The 26,113-nt window shown below is 37.2% G+C and overlaps 1 protein-coding gene across 7 annotated transcripts in view; it reads left to right on the top strand.

The window, feature by feature from the left end:
• CDK19 (cyclin dependent kinase 19) overlaps positions 1 to 26,113 on the top strand; it is a 204,427-nt gene that overhangs the window by 86,664 nt on the left and 91,650 nt on the right. The gene's annotated exons all lie outside the window — the stretch shown is intronic.

The raw sequence follows: 26,113 nt of genomic DNA, 5'->3' as shown, positions 1-26,113 counted from the left end.
GCAGTACTCATAGTTCAAGAAAGGAGCAGCAACACTGCAGACATTTAAAGAAAACAATGAAGAAACTCAAATGGAATGAAATGACATACCATGTACGCACTCAGATTTACTGCGCTGAAGGATTTAACATTTAATGAAAATGTGAATAAATATGCACACAACAGGCTTCTATGAACATTATCCTCACAGTGCAGATATATTCAGTGTTGGACTGGTCCTGAGCAGCATCATTCTAAGGTGCTGGTAAGCACTATTTCCGTTTTGCTTCCTTTCTTCCTTTGCTGCTGTATATTTCAATAGGAAGCCCTGGTGGCTGTTTATTAACAGAAGATGTCTTTCATTAGTGATCAGGTGGCTCCAGCTCACCACAGTCACAATCAAAGCTACTGTCCATCTTACTAGATAGAACAGGACTTCTCCGACTCATCGAGGGAGTGCTGGGCCCACAGACAGCCCCCACTGTCGGCTCAGGTCTCCAGCTGTGCTGGCGGCAGCGGCTTCTCCGAGGTTCTCCTACAGTTCTCTTACTTTGGCCTTATATGACTTCTACTGGTGACATAAGCTGTCACATTTTTAATATAGATCTTTGACTTAAATAATAAGCAAGCAAAAGCCAGTCAGAACAGTGTGAAGTCAAGATGAAGTAGAACTTTAACAGACACAAACTAGACTTAGTAGACCACATTTTGAAAAGATGAGGATTACAGTTCAAAACTAGATCATTGTATTTTATTATGATGGGCATTTATGTAATGGGAATGAGATAAACTGATACAACATAGACATTGGTTTACAAGCTTCTTAGTACACTCAGTAGCTTGGTAATTTCAAAGTTTGAATGGGCTGTTTTTCTTAGAAGAATGTTCTAATTGGAAATTCCACAGTTTGTAGATTTTAGCGATGTTTTGGATATTATGGTATTCAAATACTTGAAGGAAATTAGCATTTCAAACAAAATGACTGCCAAAAGATTACAATTTGCTCCAGATAATGCCAGGTATTCTTGACAGTAAAATAGTATCAGAAAAGAAAAGGGTATTTGAAAATCTTACTTGTAGAGTACTATGTAACTGAGGTTTGGGTACAAGCTGTTTCGTCACCTTTTTGTCCCTATAAGTCAATTCTAATTTAAAAAGAAGCTTTTTCTTTCTTTTGGATTGCCCGACTTTCTGATAATTTTACCACCTTGTGTTTAAATAATCTGATTAATAAGCTTAACTTTATTCGTGGCTTTGATCTTTGGATATTGCTAGCATGGTATTAACTTTATTCCTCCTTAGAATTTTTAAAGTTAGGTTGTTTTAATCCAATAGAAAAGTAGGCTAAAGCGTTAAACAGGAACTTAAAAAAATTGAAATGTTAATGGTCAGTAAATGAAGAAGATGCTCAGTTATGTTAATGATCAGAGAAATGTAAAGTAAAACCACAATAAGATACTTTTTTTGCCCTCCAGATTGGTAACAGTATCGAGTATTTGCAGTGTTGTATAGTACCAGATCTGGCATATAGTATTAGGGGAAATTATAAATTATTTTACTGTATCACTGAGGAAAATACTTTATCTACTGATGTTAAGATACATGTACCTTGTTATGCAATAACTTCTTTCCTAGATATTTGTGCTGTAGCAGTGCTTCTCAGCCACAACTGACCCAGTTCCCCATTTGATTTTAAAAATTTTTATTTATTCTTTTATTTTTTTTGGCTGCACCTGCAGCGTATGCCTTAATTCCTGGCCAAGGACTGAACCTGCGACACAGCAGTGATAATGCCAGATCCACTAGCCACTAGGGAACTCCTCAATCCCCCTTTTATAATAATTAATCTGTAGGTTCCTTTGTTGTCCTGAATAGAAATCAATGATGATATAGCTGATTTATATGCATAATTTTAAAAAAATCAGTGTAATCGCTTACTTTACTATAAAAAGTAACTAGAAGAGTTTCCACTGTGGTGCATCAGGGTAAGGATCCACTGTTGTCTCTGTGGTGGCTTGGGTCTTTGCTGCCGAGGTGCAGATTCAGTCCCTGGCCTGGTGCAGTGGGTTAAGGATCCTGCGTTGCCACTACGTGGCATAGGTCACAGCTGTGGCTTGGTTTCAGTCCCTGGCTTGTGAACTTCAATGTGCCACAAGTGTGGCCAAAAAAAAAAAAAAGTAAGAACAAAATAATTTTTAATGAAATCACATATTTATAAATATAAGAATCAGGCATTTAAAATTTTATTGAAGTATAGTTGATTTACAGTGTTGTATTCATTTCTTCTGTATAGTGAAGTGATTCAGTTATACATACACACATATCCTTTCCCATATAGGTTATTACAGAATATTGAGATTTCCCTGTGCTGTACAGCAGGTCCCTGTTGATCATCCATTCCATATACCATAGTGTACATATACCATCCCAAGCTCCTAATCCTTCCCTCTCCACTGCCGTTCCCCTTTGATAACTATAGGTTTGTTTTCAAAGTCTGTGAGTCTGTTTCTATTTTGCGAATAAGTTCATTTGTATCATTTTTTTTTTTTTAGATTCCGCATATAAGTGATACCATATGGTTTTTGTCTTTCTCTGATTTATTTTACTTAGTATGATAATCTTTAAGTCCACCTATGTTGCTGCAAATGGCATTGCTTCATTCTTTTTTATGACTAATATTCCGTTGTGTATATGCACCACATCTTCTTTATCCATTCCTTTGTTGATGTCCTTTGTTGACATCCATTCCTTTGTTGCTTCCATGTCTTGGAATGTTGTAAATAGTTCTGCCACGAATACTGGAGTGCATGTATCTTTTTGGATTAGGGTTTTCTCCAGATATAAGCGTAGGAGTGGGATTGCTGGATCATATGGCAACTCTATTTTTAGTTTTTTGAGGAACCTGCATACTGTTTTCCATAGTGGCTGTACCAACATACATTCCCACTAACAGTGTAGAGGTTCCCTTTTCACCACATGTGCTGCAGCATGTTATTTGTAGGCTTTTTGATGATCGCCAGTCTGACTGGTATGAGGTGATATCTCACTGTAGTTTTGATTAGCATTTCTCTAATAATTAGTGATGTTGAGCATCTTCCTGTGTGTTTTTTAAACCATCTGTATTTATTCTTCAGAGAAGTGTCCATTTAGATCTGTTGCCCATTTTTTGATTGGGTTGTTTTTTTGATACTGAGCTTCATGAGTTGTTCGTTTATTTTGGAGATTGATCCATTGTCGATTACTTCATTTGCAAGTATTTTCTCAGTCTGTGGGTTGTCTTGGTTTTGTTGATAGTTTCTTTTGCTGTGCAAAAGCTTTTAAGTTTAATTAGGTCCCATTTGTTTATTTTTATTTTTATTTTCATTCCTCTGGGATGTGGATCCAAAAAGATATTGCTGTGGTGCATGTCAGAGAGTGCTCTGCCTATGTTTACCTCTAAGAGTTTTGTTGTATCTGGTCTTATGTTAAAGTTTTTAATCCATTTTGATTTTATTTTTCTCTGTATTATTAGAGAATGCTAATTCTCTAATTTCATTCTTTTACATGCAGCTGTCCAGTTTTCTCAGCATCACTTATTGATGAAGAGACTTTTTTCCATTGTGTTTTCTTGTTTCCTCTGCTATAGATTAATTGACCATAGGTACATGGGTTTATTTCTGCGCTTTCTATCCTTTTCCATTGATCTATATATATGTCTTATTTTCGTGCCAGTACTATACTGTTTTGAAGAGTGTGGCTTTGTTGTGTTGTCTGAAGTCAGGGATCCTGAGAATCAGACATTTTTATTATAATATCTAAATGCTCATCAGGTCATAGATGCATACCTAATTGTGGAACATGTAGTTGAGTTGATGCTCACTGTGTGGTTTTGGATAATGTTGAGTTACCACTTGTGTGTATATTTGTGTGTGTGTGTATTGTGCTAAATTTATACTGTTCTATATGTAATTTGATGAACTTGTGGGCTTCACAATAAAATAAGAGTTCCAGAAAGAAATTCTAATTGTTCTTCAAATTCTTATCTGAATTCAAAACAATGTGAAGCTTATTAGTACACTAAGTAATATTTTTATCCCATCATTTGATTTTCCACTTCACTGCTTTTCCTCCTATTGCTTATCCTATTTATTTTTTCTCTTCTTGTTTCTTCTTTATGTGTTATGTATTTTCTGCCTCTTTTTCTACCATTTGCCAAAAGTAGGTTTATTCCAAGACTATAGCCATTTGTGAGTCCACCAAGAATGTCTGTTCTTGTTTTACCTGTTTTTCTTCTTCCTCTTCTTCTTTTTTTTTTTTTTTTTTTTTTGTTGTTGCTGTTTGCTTTTTAGGGCCATACCCTTTTTAGGGCATATGGAAGTTCCCTGGCTAGGGGTTGAATTGGAGCTACAGCTGCCGGCCTACACCTCAGCCACAGAAACACCAGATCCCATTTGAGTCTGTGACCTACACCACAGCTCATGGCAATGCCGGATCCCTGACCCACTGTTTGAAACCAGGCATTGAACCAGCACCCTCATGGTTACTAGTTGGATTCCTTTCCACTGCACCAATGGGAATTCCTGTTTTTTTTTTTTTTCTTATCTGGGACTGTCTTACTATCTATTCAGTTATGCATAGTATGTCTGTTCATACTCAGGTGGTATGTAGGTTCATATTCAGAATTTGCCCAGAAATAAGGAAATTTTTTATTATATAAACAATTGCTCAATTAAGTTATTAATTAATAATTGGAAATGCTTTCATTTTTCTCTAAAACAAAGACTAACAAGCCATTGGGCTTTATGGAACTGAGATTCCCACTGTTGTGGGTTTTTTTTTTCCCCAGATATTAGCATTTTAAAAGTATTTTTAGTATAGATTCACTCTGCCTTCATAAAATTTGGTCAGGGATTGTGTCTGATATAGTTACTCTTGAATTCTTGGAATCTGTCTAGTACTGTGCTTGGAACAAAGTGGGCTCTTAATAAATTATTGAATAAATGCAACAGTTTATTTGAATTTGTTGTTTTAACAATAGTAACAACAATTAAGAACTGAAAAAGTTTTCTCAATACTTGGAATACCCATCATGGCGCAGTGGTTAACAAGTCTGACTAGGAACCATGAGGTTGCGGGTTCGGTCCCTGCCCTTGCTCAGTGGGTTAACGATCCAGAGTTGCCGTGAGCTGTGGTGTAGGTTACAGATGCGGCTCGGATCCCGCATTGCTGTGGCTCTGGCGTAGGCTGGCAGCTACAGCTCTGATTTGACCCCTAGCCTGGGAACTCCCATATGCCATGAGAGCGGCCCAAGAAATGGCAAAAAGACCAAAAAAAAAAAAAAAAGTTTTCTCAATACTAAAAAATTTAAACTTTCTGTTTGGGCAAATTATTATTTGAAATATAATATTAAACATTATGGTCTGTTTTCATTGTCTAAAGTTTTGGATCATTCTGATTCCTGTAACCATGTATGTTTTAATGAATAACTGATAGAAATAATATTTTTATGAATAATTTTTAAATAAGTTGATTTTTCATGAAATATTTGAGTATTTTAAATATAGGCATTGCATTAAGTGCTAAGGAGACAGTAGTGAACAAAAATTTTCCTTCAACAAGGTTATCTGTGATAGACCGATAAGAAAACACTAATTTCAATACAGTGTAATCAGGGCCAAGACAGAGTGCTGGAGAAGCAGCTGGACCATAGTTGGGAGTCTGGGAGGGCTCCTTGGGCATTTTGTGGTCATACAGGTCTAAGAGGCCAGTAGGAGCTGGCTGGGTGAAGGAGAAGGAGGGAAGTGGGGGAGGGCATGTGGAAACACTTGTAGGCAGGCCCAAAAGTGAGAGAGAGAGCATGTGTCCTCTTAGTTTTATGAACAACTATGGAGGAGTGTGCTGTTTTCATTCTTTTCAGGCCTACCAATGTAATTAATTTTTACAACAGTATGTGAATTTCCGCTGTGATAAGCAACTGAAATTTGGGAGTTTATTTATGCAGCAGCTAGGATTACCCTCACTAATGTGTAAATAGTAGAGACACTGTCCAAAGTTGAAGCAAAAAATCAGTGTTAAGAATATTTCTATTTTTAGGGCCACACCCACGGCATATGGAGGTTCCCAGGATAGGGGTCGAATCAGAGCCGCAGCTGCCGGCCTACACCACAGCCACAGCAATGTGGGATCCAAGCTGCATCTGTGACCTACACCATAGCTCACAGCAATGCTGGATCCTTAACCCACTGAGCAAGGCCAGGGATCCAACCTGTGTCCTCATGGATGTTAGATTTGTTTCCACTGAGCCACAATGGGAACTCCCAAGAATAATTTTTAAAGTAAATAGTAGATGAACTGAAAATGATCGTCTGAGTATAAGAAGATGGAGAGGGAAGATGAAGATGGGAGTAGCGGTGAGTAAGCTATAGTTTCATCTATTATATCAGAAAAGCAATGATGTTTAAAGTTGGTAAGTCAAGAATTGTGATTTAAATACTTAGAGATATGAAATAATCAGAAGAACCCAAACCAGAAAAGTTAAAAGTAGTTGTATATAGGGAAAGGGAGAGATGGGTTTAAGGATTATTTGCTTATAGTCTCTGCAATATTATTTTTCTTTTTAAATAATATAAATATGTTTATAAAAATCAAACTATATGACAAAATATTGTACATCCACTAGAATGACTAAAATTAAGAGGACTGATTATACCACAGTTGGTAAGTATATGGCCTAACTGGTGTTAGTGGAAGCATAAAATGAAATAGCTACTTTGGTAAAAAGTTTGACAGTTTCTGATGAATTTACACACAAACTTGTTGTATGGTCCCAGCAATTCCATTTCTATGTGTGTGTGTATATATATATATATATATATATATATATATACACACATATATATTTATATATATATATATCTCCAAGAAAAATAATATATCCAAGAAAACTTGTGAAGAATTGTTCAGAGCAGCTTTATCATAACAGCACCAAAGAGGAAACAATCCAAATGTACATTAATTGCAGAATGGATAAAAATTATATGGTATAAGAAAATTACTACTTTAAAAAAGTAAACTGATGCAGGAGTTCCCATCGTGGCTCAGTGGTTAACGAATCTGACTAGGAACCATGAGGTTGCAGGTTCAATCCCTGGCCTTGCTCAGTGAGTTAAGGATCTGGCGTTGCCATGAGCTGTGGTGTAGGTTGCAAAAGCGGCTCGGATCCTCCGTTGCTATGGCTCTGGCGTAGGCCAGTGGCTATAGCTCCGATTAGACCCCTAGCCTAGGAACCTCCATATGCCGTGAGAGTGGCCCAAGAAATGGCAAAAAAGACAAAAAAAAAAAAAAAAAAGTAAACTGATACACATAGTAACGTGGATGAATCTCAGAAACTTCCTTCCTTCCGTCTTTCCTTCCTTCCATCCATCCTTCCTTTCTTCCTCACAACCATGGCATATGGAAGTTCCCAGGCTAGGGGTCAAATTGGAGCTGCAGCTGCTGGCCTACACCACAGCCTCAGCAACACAGGATCTGGCCCACATCTATGACCTACACCACAGCTCAAGACAACACTGGATCCTTAATCCACTGAGCGAGGCCAGGGAGCGAACTTGAGACCTCATGGATACTAGGCAGGTTTGTTACTTCTGAGCCACGTTGGGAACTCATGATTAAATATTTTTTTGCCCTTACTCTTTTTTTTTTCTTTCTGCTTATAGCAGACATTTAAAATGATCAACAAATATTTATTTAGTCTTATAGGCAATGATTTGAGGGAGGCAAATTCAATTAATGGTAAAAAAGGATGAGTTTTGTTTTATTTTTGTCTTTTTAGGGCTGCATCCACAGCATGTGGAGGTTCCCAGGCTAGGGGTCAAATTGGAGCTGTAACTACTGGCCTACACCACAGCCATAGCAATGCCAGATCTGAGCCACGTCTGTGACCTACACCACAACTCACAGCAACGCCAGACCCTTAACCCACTGAGTGAGGCCAGGGATTGAACCTGCGTCCTCCTGGATACTAGTTAGGTTCATTATTACTGAGCCACGATGAGAACTCCCAAGGATGAGTTTTTGTATTTGAAGGACTGAGTTCCTGTCCTGGCCGTGTGACCTTGGGTGAATTACTAATATCTTTTCATCTGTAAAAATAGAGATAATAATATTATTTATCTAATAGGGATTTGGAAGATTAAGTGAGCTAATGTATGGAAAGGTTTAGTATAGTGTCTGGTATAGAAGCTTCATTAAATATTGGATTCTAGGAGTTCCCATCATGGCTCAGTGGTTAATGAATCCGACTAGGAACCATGAGGTTGCGGGTTCGATCCCTGGCCTTGCTCCGTGGGTTAAGGATCCAGCGTTGCCGTGAGCTGTGGTGTAGGTTGCAGACGCAGCTCGGATCCTGCATTGCTGTGGCTGTGGCCGGCAGCTACAGCTCCCATTAGACCCCTAGGCTGGCAACCTCCACATGCCTTGAGTGCGGCCCTAAAAAGACAAAAAAAAATATATATATATTTTTATATATAGTTGTTTATTACTACAGATAAACTTAAGCCACTTGTTTAAAATATTTTTCTCCAATTACCCTATTAAGGTAAGATTTAAGGGGGGAAAAAACCCACTTAGGCATCTGTAATTAGGTATGGAACATTTTAAGGCCTTACCTCCAATCAATTATTATTTAATTGATTCCTTTTGCCCCATTTTCTCCAGGCTTGAGTTGAAGGAACACCTACGCTTTGATTCTGAGGGCTTTCCAGGGTATGAGTGGGGATGGTCTTTTAATAGTTTTACCTCACATGAGAATCCTTTCCTTTCTTTAACTCTTGGGAGAAGGACCTCATTACGTCTCTTTATTCTTCCTCAAAAGAGCTGGTTTTAATCTGCCTTTGCTAATACTCTCTTGTTGGTGCCTAAAGTATGTCCTAATACTTTCTCTTAAGTATAGAATGAAAAAAGTATAAGAAGCTCTGTTGCAGCATGATTATAATGGTTGTATTGTGAAATACTAGGATTATCATTTCCCACGTCTCTTTCCTTTACCTCATTGTTCTTTAAAGCTACTAGTGTTTTAAAATTATATTAAAACATTGTTCCCATAGCAACACGCTAGCCAATTTCTTATGGCAAATACTACATCTTCTACAAGTTGGGTTGAAAAAGAGAAACGCTTTCTGAAAGAGTTTATTTATAAAATCAGGCCAAGAGAATATGACTTTATTTTTAAAAAAGCATTTTAAAGCAGACTAACAAAGGATTTTACACATTGATGTAAAGTAAGCTTCCTGAGTTTCTTGCTTATATAAAAGTTCATTTTTGAATTTGTATTAAATCATTTTTCTCCCTCATGATTAAACAGTTTAAGTAAAAAGCTTAAACCCTGACAAATTTCAGTTAAATAATTGTATTTAATAGAATAAATTCTATTTATATATAATACCTGTATCCAGAAGTTTATAGGTTGCTTATGAGAGTGTTAGAGCAAGCCCATAATACCCTTGTAATGATGTTCTAACCTCTAACGCTGCATGATGGATTTTGCTCAGGATCTGTTCCTCGGATTTATTTATTCATTTGGTCTCTCAGTTTTGTAAAGTTGAATGTCAAGATATTTTTACATTTAAATTACACAATTTTTTTTTTTTTTTTGTCTTTTTCTAGGGCCGCACCTGTGGCAAATGGAGATTCCCAGGCTAGGAGTCTAATCAGAGCCGTAGCCACCAGCCTACAGCAGAGCCACAGCAATGTGGAATCCGAGCCTTGTCTGCGACCTATACCACAGCTCATGGCAACGCTGGATCCTTAACCCACTGAGTGAGGCCAGGGATTGAACCTGCAACCTCGTGGTTCCTAGTCGGATTCATTAACTGCTGAGCCACAACAGGAACTCCTTAAATTATATAAATTATATTATCCATTTAAGCTACTTCTTACTATCAGTATTACTGTTATTTTTAGTAATATTCAGTTTCTTCTCACTGTTTAATTCATTATTTTTTCAAGAGGGTTTAGATAAGACATTATATTTATAATTAAACTTATTAATCCCATGCTTTCCTTTTCTGTTTACTTTAGTTTTCTCCCTCTAAACTTGGTTTAAGCTCTATTAACTCAGAGTTTTTGACTTTTTTAAGAAAGGACGAATGAACTAATTCCATATGTTCTTGTTTGACTACCATTCTCTCTGCTTTCCATTCCTTGCTGGAATTTTTGAAAGCTACAGATCCATAAGAAATCCTTTGAAGCTATCATAGATTATATTTATGGAAGTTGTATTTAATGTACTTTAATTACTGGTTCATTCAATAAATTCCAGATGCCGGAGATACAATAGTGAAAAAAAAAAAAAAAAACACGGACAATAATATTTCTCTTCCAGTGGAGCTTACCTAGTGGATGGATATCAGCTGGAGACTTTTGAATGCTTTTGTGAACACCCTTTGCATTTGCTTTCTTAGCTTTATTCATCTCTATATTCACTGTGCGATCATTTTCAAGACTCTACTGGCTGATACCGTCTCATCTCTGTATAATTTAGAATTCTAGGTGATTGTATATATTTCATTTTCCAGCTGGACGTTTGTATGTTATTACCTCCCGATGTTGCACTATAGTTTCATATTTGATTCAGGCGCAGAAACCAAAAATCAATCTTATCTATCTATATGTCTTCTCTAATCTATGTAGAAAGGGGTCTTTTATATAATAGTTCAAGATTTACTCAACTTGATTTCCAGATCTTGTAATTTTTTTGTTCAAAAAGTTTTTCATATAAAGCTTTTCCAGTTTTACTTTTGCTGCCTTTGTCTAAGCCCTTATCATCTCGCTGTGCCTAAACTTTTGCAATAGTATTCTGTTCTGTTCTTGCCTCTTCCACCCTATCCTAAACATAGCCACTGAATTAATCTTAAACTATAAATATGATTGTATCACTCCTCTGCTCCAAAATGTTTCCAGCTAGAATGAGAACCATACAGTAAAATTTGGGGAGGAAGGGATGGTAGGAAACAAACCTTAGTGTCCCTTGGAGGATCAGTGGGGCAGTGGTCAGTCACACATTTTTACCTCTCAACAGGTTATGTACTTGTTTTGTTGATAGGTGTTTTTTCTTCTCTTTTTCCAGATACTGGAATAGATAAAAGGGATCTTCTGAATAATAGTGCTAGAGAGGTTACCAGTTTTTATTGCCTTGAGTCAACGATTGTACTTTAATAAGATTCCATGACTTTGTTGCCTTTATCATGGTTAGTTTTTGATTATTCCCTTTCGAAACTGGTTTGTTTAGAATGTTGGTATATTTTCTAGCCTCAGCTTTTGCAATAAATTATTACCAACAATTGTAGACTGCATCTAGAAGACATATTAGGAGTTCTTAGACTTTATTAATCATTCTCTCTAAATAAGGGGGAGATAATATTTTTCTAATACCAGCGGGGATAAATATCACAATTTATATGAGCGATTTAGCTAGCACATGAGCCAGCGGCTATGACTTTGTTCATATAATTTCTGTAGGACTTATTTGAGAGTTGAAGTATATAAGACCTTTAATGTCAGTTGTGAAAATCAGGAGTGGCTAGCATAAGTTTAATTTATTTATTTAAAATTTTGGGGAGTTCCCCTTGTGGTGCAGTGGAAATGAATCTGACTAGGAACCATGAGGTTTCGGGTTCAATCCCTGGCCTCACTCAGTGAGTTAAGGATCCAGTGTTGTCTTGAGCTGTGGTGTAGGTTGTAGACATGGGTTGGATCCTGTGTTGCTGTGGCTGTTGCATAGGCCAGCAGCTGTAGCTCTGATTTGGGAACCTCCATATGCCACAGATGTGGCCCTAAAAAGCCAAAAAAAAAAAAAAAAGAATAAATAAATAAAATAAGATAAAATAAAATAAAATTTTTGGTGTTTAGACCCACAAGAAAGCCCATATATAGTTTTATCACATTTAGTTTTGTCAATCTTTTATAGGTAGATAGGGAAACTAACTTTGTTTAGGTTAAAAAACATGCAGTTTTAGAAATGGGATTAACTCCCCCTCCACCCCCTGCAGAGATAGCTATTCCAGTTAGTATTGTAACACCTATTCCAAAACTTAGTGGCATTAAAACCCCTTTTCATTATGCACATGGATTCTATGAAGGGGACTCCAGAAAGGCACCATGTGGATGTTTTTTTTTCAGTTGTATGATGGCTGGGCTTTCACTTGGGAAGATGCCTACATGTGGCCTTGCTTCTGGGAGACATGTTGGCCTCAAATTGTCACTTTCATTCACTGTGTTAATGGTTACAAGTGAGTCACATGCACACCCAGAGAGATGTCACCTCTTGCTGGTAATGGCAAATTCTCGAAGAGCATGTGATACTGTTGTGACTATTTTTTGAAAAATGCATTGTGCTACAATAGTCAAGTCTGTTGCTTACCAGTATTTTGTTTGTTTCAAATCCATATTTTATGACTTTAGAGATAAAAGATAAGGAATTCTTTACTTGCATGAATGGAGTTTAGGATTTTAGGAGTCTGTGAACTGAAGGTGAAAACAGCTTAAAAAAAACTTTTTTTGTTTTTGTTTTTTGGTCTTTTTAGGACTGTACCGTGGCATATGGAGGTTCCCAGGCTAGGGGTCAAATTTGGAGCTGTAGCTGTTGGCCTAAGCCACAGCCACAGCCACGCAGGATCCGCAACCTACACCACAGTTCACGGCAAAGCTGGGTTCTTAACCCACTGAGTGAAGCCAGGGATTGATCCTGTGTCCTCATAGTTGCTATTCGGGTTTGTTAATGGCTGAGCCACCATGGGAACTCCAAAAAAAGTTTTTAACAATATATATTTTTCTATTACTTTGAAAATTGCCTTTTTAAAGCTTTTTTCCCTGTTGAAATAAAAAACTGTTTAGGTTTTTTTTTTTCCTTCCCTACTTTAAATATAGGGTGTCACAGATCATTAGCGTATCCAGTTAGGTTATGTACAGTTTTCATCATTGCTACATGTATAGGAGACTATATCAAACAGTTTCCAATTGGTAAGAATCCATGAAAATTTACTATGTCATCTGTATTCATGCAGAATCTAGTTTAAATGGAAAGAAATTACTGCAATAAAAAAAGAAACGAAGGAAGCACCCGTGTGGCACAGCTGGTTAAGGATCCAACGTTGCTGCAGTTGCAGTGTGGGTTTGATTCCTGGCCCAGGAACTTCCACATGCCACAAGTGTGGCCAAAGAAAGGAACCGAAGGAGTTCCCTCATGGCTTAGCAGGTTAAGGATCTGATATTGTCACTACCGTGGCTCTGGTTACAGCTATGGTGTGGGTTTGATCCCTGGCCCTGGAACTTCTGCATGCTGTAGGCATGGCCAAAAACAAGAAGAAAGGAAATAAACAAACAAACAAACAAACAAAAAAAAAAAAAAAGGGAAGAAAAAGAAAGTAGGATAAAATTTGTGTCTTTTGGCCTTGGTCTTAAAGATTGAGGGTGCACACATACAGAGCTGTGCTTTTTTAAGGTTCTTGCTACCTGAAGTCAGATGGCTGCAAAGTTGAAGAAACCCCTATGTCTGTCCAGACAGAAAACAAATTGGACAGTGGGAATTGTTTAGACAAGAAGATGGCTTAATTGGAAAAGACCTTAAAATGTGGATTTGCCCCGACACAAAAACCTTAACTGACAAAATCTTAGAAGCTAAAGTAGTGATAAACTGGAGCAGCCTGGGGAAGCCGTCTCAACTCTGGATGGTTTGTGACCAGGAGCAGAACAAAGATGGCCTCTTCTTGAACTGTGGGCATTTTTTTTCCTCGTAGTCCCTTAAACAAGGATTTAAAGGAGTCAGCAGTTACACTATTTTCTTTCGGCATGTAACCAAATGAATTCTGATGAAGCTAGCTTCTCTTTTTTGTCCTTAAGAGCATGCTGATGCCATGAAGAATTCTTGTTTTGTGAACTCATTTTGGAAACTGCAAAGACCATTGAGAAGTGAAACAGTGAAAAGTGGCTTGCTATCAAAGCTGATGGAGTACCTGGTAACACATCTGGTTTTGCTGTTTTGGTGAAGGAAGAAGCTCCATAGGTCTCTATGAATCATTGCTTTTACATTAGCATCAAAGACGCTGCCAAAAATCCTGAAAGAAGTCTTGTCCTGTGTCTTGAAAGTCATGCTTTATCTCAGTTAGGGTCTTGAATCACTGCCTTGTCAAGAGCTTCTTTTGAGAAATGGGAGTGGAATATAAGGTTGTTCTTTATTGCAGAGAAGTTCATTGATTCTCTGAAGAACAAGTCTGAAAGCACTGGGGAATTCTGCTTCCATTTGCTGTTACATCGCTTCATGAATCAGGATTTTCAGAACACTCGAAATCAATCCTTTGGATTGTTAAAGCCACTGGCATGTTAAAAAACATTCTGCTTACTATTTTAGCTCTTTATTCTCAAGGAACAGTAATGCCTTTCTAATTGAAATTGACTTTTGTAGAATTATTATTTAAAAATTATTTTTTATTGAGTACAGTTGATGTACAATATTGCATCCGTTTTCACATGTACAATATAGTGATTCACAGTTTTTAAAGTGAAATTACTTAAAATTCTCTTTTAAATTTAATATCCTTTCTAACCTAAGCATCCTTTTTGAATGGGGAGAATTTAATCTGTTTACATTAATGTGCTTATTTGTATATTTAGATTTATTTCTTGTTCTCCTGTTTTTTATGTCCCATGCTTTGATTCCCGCCCCCCCATCTTTTCTGACGTCTGACGTATTGATTGTGATTTCCTTATTTCCTTTTTTTCTAAACTTCTGATTTGGAAATAACTTATATAACTTATATCCTTTCTAATTTCAAGTTTTTCCAGCTTCTTCCAAGTAGTACAAGGACTTTAGAACTCTAACTCTGCTTTCTCCCTCCTGTTATTTCTCTCTGTTATTTAGTTTTACCTTCTTTTTATTTAACTGCAGCTACCCCTCACCCAACTTTGTGTATTTTTAGTTTCTTTAAAGTCAGGGCTTATTTATATTTAGTTACATAATTCTTCATTTTTGTATATACTCCTTATTGAGGTACATTTTTAGTGTTTGTTTTCATCAAAGGCTTGTTTAACTCTCTCTCTATTTTTTTAGCCTTTGACTGAAAATGTCTGTTTTGCCCTCACTTTTGATATAGAATTTAGCTGGATATGGAATTAGCAGTTAGTTTTTTTGTTTATTTTTGTTTTTGTTTTTAAAGCACTTTGACGATTTCTCCATGGTCCTCTATCCTTGGTTACTGCTAATGTGATGTCCACTGTCAGTGTAAGAGTCCTGCCTTTCTAGGTAATCTGTTTTCTCTCTGAGTTTAAGATTTTCTCTTTGCCTTTGATGTATTCTGCATACTGCACAACACAAGGACCAGGACATACAGCAAACTTATTACTGCTTTGCAGTGGAGAGAGTTTTTCTAATCCTCTTTTCACCAACTTCTTAGTGTTGCTCTTCCTAGACTCTGGACTCTGTGGATGAGGCTCGGTCCAGAGCCTCAGACCTATACCCTAAGACATCCGTCTTCTGTTTGTGAGTGGGAATTTAGAACCTCAGCTCCTAGGGCCTGTATCCAGGTCTCAAATCCCCAGTGGGCTTTACACATCAGTTCATTATTTTGGCTCTGATTCAGTTCTTTTGTTCCTGGCACCTGGGAATCTTCGTTTTTGTCTTTTCACCATTTAAAATGTGTTTAATGGGAAGAATAAAAAAAATGAGAGTCTTGAAAACAAGAGTTATTTTCTAATAGAATCAAAGCCTTCTGAAACAAGGCGATTTATTTCTCCATCTCAGATTTCCAGACTATTGTAAATGTTAGTTGAAGTATATAATATGTATGGAGCTCTGAGTTCTTATTGGTTGATTGATTGCTTTATTCTGCTCAAGGATTTAAAGTGCTGTTTTGATATATGCGTAGCCTTTGGGAAGTGACACACTTGAGTCCCTGTTTCCTGTTTAACTTGCGGGGTCTTTTCAAAGCTTGTGACCATCCTAGGCATGTCTGACTAAATGTTCTAGAAAGATTATTTAATACTTCTTTAAATGGATCTTTCTGTAGGAAAACTCTTTGCCATGATCTAAGGTCATGGTTCTCACAGTGTGTTTCTTAAATCCTGTGTACCAGCATTACCTGGGATCATCCAGGGCCCACTGTTCCCCAGTCACTCATTAGTTATTCTTTGTCATGATTTTTATTTTATTTTTAATTGACGTATAGTTGATTTACAATGTTGTATTAATTTCTGCTGTACAACAAAGTGATTCAGTTTTACATCTATACACTTTTAAAAAGAAGTCTTTTCCATTACGGTTTATCATAGTGCATTGAATGCAGTTCTCTGTGCTAAACACTAGGGCTTTGTTGTTTATTTGTCATGATTTTTAAATTAAAGTTTGATAAAATATTTGAACTCATAGGTGGTCCAGTGATGGATATTTTTTATAAATAGGTTAAGTATGAGTTTTATGGCTTGGTTTATTTTATTTTTTATACAGAGAGAGTTTTCATTAAGTCTTTGGCATAATATCATGTAAAATACTCTGATAAAAATGATAAATATGTTGGTAAATTTGTGATTTCCTTATACTTGAATATTCTTTATTTTAAAAAGATTCTTAAAAGTTAAGTGTTAGATGTGGAATTAAGGAAACATTTTACATCTGTAAATTAATTACCTTATATATTTTTTCATTATCTGCCTGCCCCAAGCTCAGAAGAGAAGTTATAATATTATTTATGTAACACTACTTAATGGTCCCCAGGGATTAAAAACACAATTATCATTGTTACACTTCCTTCTATAGAGCAAATGTGTACTCTCTTAATAAATGTAATGTGCTTTTGTTCATGAAGAATGTCAGTGAATAGTGCCAACTATTTTAGGATGCTAAAATAAAAATATTTACAATCTGAAAATACTTTAAATTATTCTTATGGAAGAAAGATGTTCCATTGTTTTTAGTCTATTACTTAATCATATGAAAATGCTCTGAGAAGCAAACTGCGTGCCATTTCATGGTTCAGAGATTTGATGATAATTTAAATCAAGCTTTTGCAAGGAACAGAACCTAGAAATGAAAGCACCTTTATAAAGACATTAAAGTGTCATTAGACTTTTAATTAATAAATTAAAGCTTACACAGTCCCTCGTATATAAGAATGTTAAAAAAATGTTGGCTGAGTTTAAATGACCAAGTTAATTTTGACCGTGTTAACCTACTAATGTAATGTTTTCTTTCTCAGTGAGTAAGCCACTATACGTTAGATATTGTGAAATCAAAGATGCAATGAGATATCATTTCATATCCAGTAGAATGACAACAATAGCAGTTTTTGTCATTCTAGTGACTATGAATAATAATAATAATAATAATAATATTACAAGGAAAATAACTGCTGGTAAGGATGTGGACCTCATATATTGCCGGTGGGAATGTAAGATAGTGTAGATGCTATGGAAAACATTTTGGGGCTTCTTCAAAAAGTTAAATATGGGGGAGTTCCTGTCGTGGCTCAGTGGTTAACGAATCCAACTAAGAACCATGAGGTTGTGGGTTTGATCCCTGGCCTTGCTCAGTGGGTTAAGGATCTGGCGTTGCCGTGAGCTGTGGTGTAGGTTGCAGACGTGGCTCGGATCCTGCGTTGCTGTGGCTCTGGTGTAGGCGGGGGGCTACAGCTCTGACTCAACCCCTAGCCTGGGAACCTCCATATGCTGTGAGAATGGCCCAAGAAAATGGCAAAAAGACAAAAAAAAAAAAAAAGTTAAATCTGGGAGTTCCCATCGTGGCTCAGTGGGTAAAGAACCCAGCTAGTATCCATGAGGATGCAGGTTTGATTCCTAGCCTCCATCAGAGGGTTAAAGGATCTGGTGTTGTTACAAGCTGCAGCATAGGTCATCGATGGGGCTTGGATCTGGCGTTTCTGTGGTTGTGGTGTAGGCCGGCAGCCTGTAGCTCTGATTTGACTCCTACTAGCCTGGGGACCTCCATATGCTAGGGGTGCAGCCCTAAAAAGATGAAAAAAAAAGAAAAAAAGTTAAACAAAGAATTACCATACCACCTAGTAATTCCTAGGTATAGACCCAAGAGACCTGGAAATAGGTGTTTAAACAAAAACTTACACACAACTATTCTTAGCATAAGAATATGGAAACAACCACATTTTTACCAGCTGATGATGAATAAACAAAATGTGTTCTATCCATATATTGAATATTATTCACCTTTAAAAAGGAGTGACAGGAGTTCCCGTCATGGCGCAGTGGTTAACGAATCCAACTAGGACCCATGAGGTTGCAGGTTCGGCCCCTGGCCTTGCTGAGTGGGTTTAGGATCTGGCGTTGCTGTGAGCTGTGGTGTAGGTTGCAGACGAGGCTGGGATCCCGAATTGCTGTGGCTGTGGCGTAAGCCGGGGGCTACAGCTCTGATTCGACCCCTAGCCTGGGAACCTCCATATGCTGCGGGAGCGGCCCTAGAAAAGGTAAAAAGACAAAAAAAAAAAAAAAAAAAAAAAGGAGTGATGTACTGATACTTGCTCCAATATGGATGGACCTTAATAATTAATAACATTAGGTGATTCTATTAATATTATATTATATGATTCTATTAAATGAAATGTCTAGAGTAGGCTAATCCATAGAGATAGAAGGCAGATAATAGTTGTCAGGGGCTGGATTGAGGGAAGAATGAGGAGTAACTGCTTAATGGGTATGGGGTTTCTTCTGGGATGATGAAAATATTCTGGAATTAGATAGTGGTGATGGTTGTACAGCATTATGAATGTACTTGAATTCACTAAATTGGATACTTTAAAAATGATAAAATTTATGGTGTACACATTTTAGCTTACTATAAAAAAGAGTATGCAGTATGATTATAATCCCTCTCTTAGTAAAATATTACAAAAGTAAAAATTTTTAAATCAAAGGAAACTCTATTTCAACATCATTATTTTGTGCTTATAAAAATTACAAAGCATTATGTTTGATGAAAATACATATGAAGTCAAATTAACCTTCTTTAAAGGTTTCAATTAAAGATATGTATGTTTTGGGCCTCATTCAAAGGAGTTTTGCTAGGTACAAAGGACTGTAGCAAAAAGCACTACAAAGCAGTCTTATGCAGGGTATTGTGCCTAGTACGTTGCTTTTTTTTTTTTTTTTTTTTTTTTTTTTTTTTTTTTGTCTTTTTAGGGCTGCACCCACGGCATATGGAGGTTCCTAGGCTAGGGGTCTAATCGGAGCTGTAGCTGCCGGTCTACACAACAACCACAGCAACGTGGGATCTGAGCTGTGTCTGCGTCCTACACCACAGCTCATGGCAATGCTGGATCCTTGACCCGCTGAGCGAGGCCAGGGATCTAAGCCACAACCTCATGGTTCCCAGTTGGGAACTCCAGTACGTTGTTTTTTAACTAGCCGGCTCTCTTCTCAGTCATGAACAGTGTCTCAGCCTTTTACACGTTCCTTGCTGTCTTACCCTAGAACTGCTTGACTTCCTACTGTTGTGATTTTATGCAGCCTTTCTGACCTGAAGCTGTCTTCTCCTCCATGGCACTAATCCGGCTCCCTGTCTTTAACTAACCTACTCCTCTAATGACAGTTTCCAGCCAGTCTGAATAAACATCTTGTTTACCCTGCTTTTCCTGGGACCTGTTCAATTTTATATTTCATCACCTTTGCTCCTTTGCCTTACCAAGGAGACTTGGATAGCAAGGACCCCCAAGACAGGGAGTAATGCAGAGGGGAGAATGAGAGCTAATAAAGCAAAGGCCCTGTCTTCTTTGTGAAACCCGTTAAAGAGAAATTGTCTGTCGATGTTAGCACTGTGGTTCCATGTATGCCTGCTGTTTCTAAAGATCCAACGTTATTTAATGTTTAATGAGTAGCTTATCTAGTAAATATATGTTTCTAGTCAACATAGACTATGTAGGCTGTCTTGAGAATAGTCATTCTTTTTCAAATTAAGTTCCACAGAATACTAGTAGCTGGAAATATTTCTAGAAGCTATGCTTTGGAAGGGGGAGGATTCCATTGTCAAATATATTTTACCTTAGCCTGTTAAGGGCTCTGAGATGTAATGAAGAAACCTATTCACTTCATTTCCAAACTTATTTGAGCCCAGAACTTTTTTGGTGGGGGTGAGAAGGGTAGCATAGCTATCAATTTCTTACATAACATCAGTTAGGGAGACACAAATTGGTACAACTGTAGTTAAAAAAAAATTAGCTAATCTTACCAGCTAGTACCAGAACCTACTGGTGGTTCATATCTACTTAACACACTTATATATGTACTAAGTCAACCTGTAAATTCTTCATCAAGATATGTCAATTTTTTTCTCTTACTTACAAGTGTCGAATTGTTGTCTTTCAGTGATTTTCTTGCTCCTTCTTACTTAATCATACCAAAAAAAATTTTGAGGGGTGAATAAAGCACTAGGACTTTTCCAGTTTTAATTGATGAGTAAATTTGCTTACCTCTGTTAAAACTGTAGTACATAAGAGTCTATTTGTTGAGTCTGGTATAAAATGTAAGACTTGTATTATTCAAATACCCTTTTGAAATCCAAATCATGTTTTCATTTACTAAGCATTTTTGTCAGGACAAGCCTTTCCATAAAAAAGTAATTAGCCTTGGATGTTGAAGGTATAATTAATAAATAGACACAATTCATTACTTAGTTAATCCTTCCCTACATTCAGTGCTTATTATTAACCTATAAATATGTAGGCACTAATACTGTGGATCACAGTATATCCCTAATAAACCTATAGCAGGTATCATTTCTTCTCTTTTCATTGGGTTTAATTAGTGTAGGATTTTTAGCTTTAAAAAGCTTTAGCTTTTTCTTGTACTTGAATTTCTATTCTCTATAAAATGCCTCTGATCTCTTACATTGCTTTTGAGAACTTTGTAGTTTATTATGTATGCCTCTAATACTCATAAATGATTTTTCGGCTCCTTATAATTGACAGGATAAGATTCGATCAGTTGTGACTTGCCCCTTTTTTGTTTTTTCGGGATGCAGTGCTTGAATCTAATGGGGAAACGAAGTTTGTAGCCTTGTGGATTAGATTCTTCTTGTGCGTTTTAGGGGTATATTATGCATATTTTCATGTAGATCTACTATATCTTTTGACGGATGACCCTGGGTACTCTTCAGAATTGTTTCTATGTGGTTGGCCCCTGATCCTGTATACACGTCAGCCAGGTCTAGCAGTTATATAACATGGTAGTTTCAGAGCTTCTCCCAGATGAGACAAAAGTGATTCCCAGGTGAGTTGCCGAAGAGCCAGGACAGATGGTCCCTCACGAGATAGTCTTGGCACTTAGACACAGCATGAAGTGAAGGTTTACATGACGAAACTGTTTTTCTTCTGGTTGGCTCTAAGACTAATTTTGTTTGTTTAGACATTAATGTCTTTCTACAGTTTCTGCTTTTTCTAGTCACAAGTATCCTTTCTTCTCAAATGGTGTCTAGCACGTACCTTGCCTTGTTATGTGTGACTACTAGTTGTATGTCATACATTTCGTTGACTGAATTAGAGTGAGTTTGATCATGAAATAAGAATCGATACTGTGATCTTTTTTTGTGATGATGAGTTCTTTAAATCAAAATCCCATTCGTCTGCTTGACAAAACAGTAATACGTAATATGCTATAGATGTATGTCACTAACAGATACATGATTGTGTAAAGAGTCTATCTTTAGAATTAATTTTGGTCAGATTGTGTATATATACATATATATGTATATGTATATATATATATATTTATATTTTGATATTACTTCAAGAGTAATGCAGCTTCCTAAAATGGGCTTTCTGGTATGATTATGAATTATAATTTGAACTATAAATTAGAATTCCTGTTTTTTTTTGTTTTGCTCTTTCATTCGATAATTACATTTGGGCTGCTTTTTATTTTCTTACATAGAAATGGGAAAATAGCACTTTCCTTTCTACCTCAAATAAATTTATTTCCATGAAAAGATACTACATAAAGTCTAGTTGCCATTTGCATAATATATTTGTGACTATTTGCTGTTTCTTGCTTGCTATATTCTGATACTTTACTAAGGAAACCTTTTCTAGGTACTTATTTCTTAAGTAGTTTTTTTTTTTTTTTTTTTTTTTGTCTTTTTTGTCCTTTTTTTTTTAGGGCCGCACCCGTGGTATATGGAGGTTCTCAGGCTAGGGGTCCAACTGCCGGCCTACGCAGCCACAGCAACGCCAGATCTGAGCCTCATCTGCGACCCACACCACAGCCTACGGCAGCACTGGATCCTCAACCCGCTGAGCAAGACCAGGGATCTAACCCACAACCTCATGGCTCCTAGTCGGATTTGCCTCCACTATGCCATGACAGGAACTCCTTAAGTAGATTTTTTTTTTTCTTTTTAGGCCTGCACCCATGGCATACTTAAGTTCCCAGGCTAGGGGTAGAAGCCAAGCTGCAGCTACCAGCCTATACCACAGCTCACAGCAACGCCAGATCCTTAACCCACTGAGCAAGCCCAGGTATTGAACCCACATCCTCATGGATCCTAGTCAGGTTTGTAACCTGATGAGCCATAACAGGAACTCCTTTAAATAGACTTCAGGTGGAAAAGTAAAGAGAACCTGTTTAGATATAAAGTTATTTTTAATTTGTTTTAATATCTATAAACGTTAAAATCTTTAATTTCTGAGTTTAAGGTGGTGATTCATCTTTCACCCTCTTACCAATTTTCTTTTGAAACAAGCAAATAGCAGAATTTGGAACAATTTCTTTTACCCTTGGAAAATTTAAAAAGGATCTCATTCCCAGTGTCATCATATTGAAGAGCTTTGGTAGAGGAAACAGTAAAAGTAAGAACCAAATGAAGGCATACATCAGTCTGCCAGTTACCAGCCAGCATGTTCAAGGGAAATGTGGAAGGTTGGTCAGAAAGCCTGCCCCTCCATATATACTTAGTAACCTGTTCAGGCTGGGAGCTCGGGCTGGAGACAGGAATAGGAACAGCGATGTCAGTAGGAAAATGTCTGTTTCCTAATCTGGGCGGGGCTGTGTTTCCTCAGAGGAAGTGCTGACACTCTAGAGTGCATCCTAAGTGCTGTAGCTGTGGCACAGAGCAGAAGTCACTGTGAAAGGTGGTCCTCAGGAGTAAGTGGATCTAGAGGGGCTTCCTACCCCAGCCAGCTTCAGTTCAAGAGGGGAAGCTGTACCCTATTCAACAATTCAACTGATCTACCAGCACCATCAAACAGAACTCTCTGCACTGAGGGAAATATTTGTGCTGTCCAATATTGTAACCACTAGTCATAAGGCTTTTGAGCACTTAAAATGTAGCTTGGAAATGAATAAGTACCAAAAGCCTTAAAAAAGAACTTGTCTCTTTTGGTTATTTTTTCTTTTTTTTCTTTTTAGGGCTGTACTCATGGCATATGGAAGTTCCTAGGCCTGGGGTTGAATCGAACAGTCACAGCAATTTGGGATCCAAGTCACGTCTGCGACCTACATCACAGCTCAGGGCAATGCTGGATCCTTAACCCACTGAGTGAGGCCAGGGATCGGACCTCCACCCTCATGGATGGTAGTTGGTTTCGTTACCACTGAGCCTCAACAGGAACTCCAATGTTTGGTTATTTTTATCTTAAGGAGTTAACCAGACAAAATGTACAAAGCTATTTATCACAGCATTGTTTATAATATTAATATTAAAATGTGTATATAATATTGGAGTAATGTAATAAAGCAGTCTGTTTCATAAGCAGACTGTGGAATACCACTGCAACTATTACAACTGATATAACACCTTATACAACTCAGTAACAAAAAATAACCCAATCAAAAGAAAAAAAATGGGCAGAAGACCTAAGCAGACATTTCTCCGAAGAAGACATACAGATAAGCCAATAGATACATGAAAAGATACTCAGCATTGCTAATTATTAGAGAAATGGTAACCAAAACTGCAATGAGGTACCACTTTACACTGGTCAGAATGGCCATCATCATAAAGGCTACAAATAATAAATGCTGGAGAGGGTGAGGAGAAAAGGGACCCTCTTACACTGTTGGTGGAAATGTAAATTGGTACAACCTTTATGGAAAACAGTATGGAGGTTCCTCAGCAAACTAAATATAGAACTGCTATATGATCCAGCAATCCTATTCCTGGGCATATATCCAATGAAAACTTTAATTCAAAAAGATACACGCTCCTCAATGTTCATAGCAGCACAATTTTTTTTTGGCCACACACACACGGAATTTCCTGAGCCAGGCATCAAACCCGTTGCACAATAGTAACCTGAGCCACTGCAGTGACAACATCAGATCCTTAACTCATTAAGCCATATGGGAACTCCATAGCAACACTATTTACAATAGCCAAGACATGGAAGCAACTAAATGTCTATCGACAGATGAATGGATAAAGATGTGGTATGTATGTATATAGAGGCGCGTGCGCGCGCACACACACACACACACACACACACATACACACACACACACACACACACTGGAATGGTACTCAGCTATAAAAAAGAATGAAATACTGCCATTTGCAGCAGTGTGGGTGGACCTAGGGATTATCACACTAAGTGAAGTGAGCCAGAATGAGGAAGACAAATACCATATGATATCACTTATACATGGAATCTAAAATATGACAAAAATGAACTTATTTATGAAACAGAAACAGACTCACAGACATAGAAAAGAAACTTAAGACAAAAAAAAAAAAAAAAGGAGTTCCCGTCTTGGCGCATTGGTAACGAATCCGACTAGGAAGCATGAGGTTGCGGATTCAGTCCCTGCCCTTGCTCAGTGGGTTAACGATCCGGCGTTGCCGTGAGCTGTGGTGTAGGTTGCAGACGCGGCTCGGATCCCGCGTTGCTGTGGCTCTGGCGTAGGCCAGTGGCTACAGCTCCGATTCAACCCCTAGCCTGGGAACCTCCATATGCCGCGGGAGCGGCCCAAGATATAGCAACAACAACAACAACAACAAAAAAAAAGACAAAAAGACAAAAAAAAAAGAAAAAAAGAAAAAAGAAACTTATGGTTACCAAAGGGGAAAGGTGGTGTGGGAGGGATAAATTAGGAGTTTGGGATTAGCAGATACGAATTACCATGTATAAAACAGATAAACAACATGGTGCTATTGTATAGCACAGGGAACAGTATTCAATATCCTATGATCTAACATGATGGAAAAGAATCTGAAAAAGAATATAAATATGCAAATATTTATACACATATGCAAATACTCATGTGCATATAACTAAATCACTTTGCTGTATACCTGAAACTAACACAATGTGGTAAATCAATTATACTTCAACAAAAGAAAAATACTGCTGATACAGACACTTATTAACAGAAAGGCTGTTTCCAATATGTTAAGTGAATAAAAGCTGGCTAGTGTGCTGCTAAATATTTGAAAATATTATGGCAGTGTATATACACACATACATGGATAGACAGATAGGATCTGGAACTTAGGCATCACAAAGTTTATCTTAATTTCACTCTGCCACTTATTAGCTGTGTGACTTTGCACAAGTTGCTTAACCTCTAAGCCTTTTTAGTTTTTCCACTATGAGAGAGTAGAAACAGCGCCTATTTCATTGGGTTGTTTTGAAGATTAAATAATGTGGCTGAATTGCTTAGCATGGTTCTTGTATTATACTGTGATAAGATCATAATAAATGGCAGATTTTTTTTATGGTCATGATTATTATTTTCATATTTATGTGCATGGGAGAAAGTTTAGAAGATACATAGTGAAATATTAACAAGTTGTCTTTGGTTGGTAGGACTACAAGTATAGATCTATACTTTCTTCTTGGTGCTTTTCTATGTTTTCTGATTCAGATCTTGCAATTGGGCATATATGACTTTTATAATTTAAAAATGTTTAAAACCTTCTATGTGTCTAGGTCATTAACATAAGATAATCCACTTAAGCAGAAATGACTCATGGTAAGTGAGTGAAAGATTGTTGACTTCTAATATAGATTTCATCACTCCCCTTAGACCTGCAACAACCATTTTTGAGGCTATAGAAAATCTTAAAATTAAGACCAATAGAAATATAGTAATGTAACTAAAACACTTTCCTGCTTGTGGAACTACACCTTTAATTGCATTTACTTCTGGGAGGAAAC

The sequence above is a fragment of the Sus scrofa genome, chromosome 1 (genome assembly GCF_000003025.6).
Source record: "Sus scrofa isolate TJ Tabasco breed Duroc chromosome 1, Sscrofa11.1, whole genome shotgun sequence".
Classification (NCBI taxonomy): Eukaryota; Metazoa; Chordata; class Mammalia; order Artiodactyla; family Suidae; genus Sus; species Sus scrofa.
This window is presented reverse-complemented; position numbering and strand designations above follow the sequence as displayed.